This window comes from Nylanderia fulva, unplaced genomic scaffold (genome assembly GCF_048542155.1).
Source record: "Nylanderia fulva isolate GAGA-0341 unplaced genomic scaffold, ASM4854215v1 Scaffold78, whole genome shotgun sequence".
Lineage (NCBI taxonomy): Eukaryota > Metazoa > Arthropoda > Insecta > Hymenoptera > Formicidae > Nylanderia > Nylanderia fulva.
This window is the reverse complement of record NW_028190894.1, coordinates 509,562-513,982: the sequence shown is the minus strand read 5'-3', so window position 1 is coordinate 513,982 and position 4,421 is coordinate 509,562. Positions and strand designations below refer to the sequence as shown.

Below are 4,421 nucleotides of genomic sequence, written 5' to 3'. Positions count from 1 at the left end.
TATATTAATAGACATTAATAATAATTATACGCAAATTACACATGTAATTTATTAATAGAATATGATAAGAATTTTAACATTACATTACTTTAATATGGCAACATGAACAATTGCACTAGAAATTGTGTTACAAATAACGCAAAATATTTTTGCAAATAAATTGGACAACAATATTATACAAAGAAAAATAGCTTTTATTCTCTATAAAATACTTACAAGCTTCATAAGTAACACAAAATTTCGTAAAATATAAAAAACACTTATATATACGTATAATATACTAATATATTGTAAGAGTTTTGACAATCGTTAAACTGTAAACAGTTTTAAAGCATTGGAATATATTTTTTCCTCTCAATAAAATGTTTATTACAAGTTTTATACGTCTCAAGTTTTGACTAAGGCATAAATACCCAAGACTGTCTTTTCATATGCATAAAAATGAAAATTAAACTGAATTGTTTTTAATTCCTTACATATAAAGTTTCATGTGAATCATTTTTTATAGTATATTGAATATTATCAAATTTGGTCTTAATTTTATCTATTACAATAACCATGTTTGGTTTGTAAAGAGTTCCATTAACTTTTATCCAAGATACACATTTATAACTATTAAAAGAAACAAACGGTAGTATATGCTTAAAATTATTAAAAAAGTCGATATTCCATCAAATTGCCATGTAAAATGACACCCCATTTTAAACGATTTTCAAAACCCTTCGTTGAGATAAATCTACAATTTAATTGTACGATGTTTTATAGCTAATGAATATGCAGGATTTTTTCTAGATGTAATAGCATTTGCAGTCTGTTTAAATTCCTTGTTTTGCTTTAAATCGTATAGACGACATATATTTGAGAGGACCTATTTATTGCATAACTCGTGGGTAATGAAGTAAAAGATGATGCTTTGGTTTTAATACATCATTAAATAACTTTACAAGGGTTACTATTTATATTTCGGGAATAGGAACAAAAACAAATAGTTAAGCTGTGAATATATTTTTATTGTTTTTCAAAGTACTCGCCACAATGATCGATACACTTTTGCATACGCTTAAACCAATTTTCAAAGCATTTATTCCATTCCGAATAAGGTATCTCCAAAACATGATTTTTGAACGCTTTAATAGCTTCTTCTTCCAGTTTATTCTTCACGGATGGGAACAAAAAGATATCATTGGGTGCTAAATCAGGGCTGTACGGCGGATGACCCATCAATTCGATGTTTTGAGTGCTCAAATAGTCTCTTGTTTGAGCCGATGTGTGAGAGCTCGCATTGTCATGATGAAGAACAATCCGGCGTCTTTTGTTTGTTTTCCTTATTTCACCGAAGACTTCTGGCAAACAGATGGTTGTGTACCACTCAGAATTTACTGTTCTACGATTCTCTAGAGGCACTGTTGCAATATGACCAGTTTTTCCAAAGAAACAGGCCACCATTTTCTTTGAACTGCTTCGTGCGCGAACAACTTTTGTTGGATTTGGTTCATCTTGGAACACCCATACAGTCGACTGCTGCTTACTTTCAGGCTCATACGAATATATCTATGATTCGTTACCTGTCACAATTTTATAAACGTCTTTTGAAGTACCGCGATTGTATTTCTTAAGCATTTCTTTGCACCAATCGACACGAGCCTTTTTTTGAGCAATTGTCAAATTATGTGGAATCCAACGTGAACATAACTTTCGCACAGCTAAGTGTTCATGTAAAATCGCATATATACTGGTGGAACTAATGCTTAGGGATGCCTCAATCTCACAATAGGTTACATGACGATCTTGCTTAATCATTTTGTGCACAGCATCGATGTTTTCTGGCACTACAGCCGATTTTGGACGACCTTCACAAAACTCGTCGGATAGCGAACTACGACCACGATTGAATTCACTATACTAGCGATACACAGTGGAGCTTCATCGCCAAAAGTCAAATTAAGTTGATTGATGCACTCTTGTTGTGATGATCCACGTCGAAAGTCGTAAAAAATCATCGCACGAAAATGTTCACAATTCAGTTCCATCTTTTGCCGAGACAAAACTTTCAACTAAATATAAAATAAACAAATAGCGTCTGCATGACAAAATGTTCTGAGTACGTATATCGTAAAAAATGTCAAACTTTACGATGAAACCGTCAGATGGATTCATATGACATCAATGTTGCCAGTTCTCAAAATATAAATAGTAAACCTCGTATATATAATTTATGATGTTCACATTGATGTTAGCTTTTTCAATAAGCTAATTTCCAAGTTTTATTTTTTTTTTGGTATAAGATCGCAAATTATCAAACTTAAATATTGCCAAAGACATGCCATTTCAGCTGCAGAATAAATAATACATTTATTTTTTGAAGCATTTATGTTAATTAAAGGCGGTATGTTTGTAGAATGATTATCTCCGTAATCAAAAGAGTAAATTCTATTATTTAATCTTTCAAGAGAAAATAATTTGTCCTTATTTATTAACCTATTTAACAATTGACCCCTAAATCATAGCGATAAATTCCCTCATATAAATCATGCATGACATCGACAGTGAGATTTTTTGTTATGTGAAGATTGGTTATTGAATGGAAAGTATTGTACATTCCTTGGTAATACCATGATTTCTATCATTGACATCTATTGCATAATTTTCAACATTTCAAAGTAACTCAACATCTTCAAGAATCTGTTTTTGTCGAGTCAATGTATCTACAAGGCATATTCTATAAGAATAATTAGAATTGAAACTTGTATTTATAACCCCAAAATAGCATAAAGCTCTAAATTATCTCCAATAATATTCATTAGTGCAAAATTTATCTTTTTTTCCGAGTTTCCGATATTTATTGTTATACCGTTAATCTGAAATTTATTAATTTCATTAATGAGGTGTAAAAATCTGCTTATTACCAATTTGTACGTAATCAGTAACATTATGTAGTTGTATCAAAAAAATATTTTCAAGCATACTCGTGTATTGTTCCTCGATTCAACCGATAATGCAATATACTACTCCAAGCTTATGTAAAGCTCTATGAGTACCTAATGGATTATTTATTTCCAATTTATCGTAATAAAAAATCAAAGGTAATAAATCGTTGTTATACTGTTGTTTAATAGATTGTCACATTTCATTTTGCAATACTATATACTTGTTATTTTGTTCTGTTCACTTTTTATAATATTTGACATTATTTTGTTATTAGATCTGTTATTATTATATATCTGTATCTGGCAACTCCAAAAAGGTGTTTAATATTTTTTCAAGAGGTACAATACTTATTTTTGGATTTTTTACGAGCATTTGTTTAGTAGTATTCATAAGTTTAGAATCAATAAATGCGATGCACATTTCTTGCGATACTATTAAAGAATTTAATGATTTAAAACATTGTTTGATATTCTGAAGAATGATCTGTAAATGCATTATTTATAATATCAATATCTTTATTAGGATTTTGCTCAATTGACTTGTATTTTTCTTCTATAATTTTTACGCAATTAAGAAAATTTTTTATTGATTCTATTATTTCCTGACAAAATTTATGCGGTAATGATGGTCGAGAATATAAATTTGCAATAAATAAAGATGAAATTTGTGCGATCTTTTTTGTAAATTCTACAACAGTGATGTCCTTAAAATTGTTATCGTTATTACTAATAGCACCTGAAGTAGAAGGCATTGATTGTGAGGATAAAGTACTAAATGTGATCTCTTCCATAAAACTTTTATCAATATCTAAACTATTATTGTCATTGCAAAATGTCTCATTATTGATTTCAATATTGTTTTTTAATATTAGTTTCTAAATGAGCTCTGGATAAATGTTTAAGAAAACTATAAATATCACTAAAAGCGCGACAGCATAACATTTTTGTTGACAGTTCTTGTCGACATCGAAAAACAGGTTTTGTAGGATGTTTTAATTTACAATGTGCTTTCAAATATCTAATAGAGCCATACGATTCGAAGCAAATTATTTTTACTAAAAACAAATTTGTGACACTTGATAAACCATAAGCACTGTAAATGGGCCAAGCAAAGACGACCGTTATAAAACGTGTTCAGACTGGTTTCTCCAATAACAAAAGAATCAGCAGAGACTCGCGCTTCTGACGACGCGTAGATTGCAGTGTTCTCAGCTCACTATTTTTAGAGGGACATTGGAATGCCCAAAATTATCTGTTTAGCGGATAAAGAAATGTTATATGTCTACTGGTCGCATGGATGGCGACATGAGAGTGTACATTGCACATAGACTGTACATGCAATGTCCGAAGACGATGTACAAGAGAGGCGTATAAAATGTCGATCTGAAGGCGCAGGCACGAACACGCACGTTCAATATACGCCAGTCGCAAGAAAGTAGTGCGCGTAATGACGCAATTACAATGTCCGCCGATCACACACGGAAGCAACAGCAA

General features: G+C 31.0%; 1 pseudogene; it reads right to left on the bottom strand.

The window, feature by feature from the left end:
• Positions 1 to 1,962: 1,962 nt before the first annotated feature.
• On the bottom strand, positions 1,963 to 3,117 carry LOC146720107 (uncharacterized; annotated as a pseudogene).
• Positions 3,118 to 4,421: the final 1,304 nt, after the last annotated feature.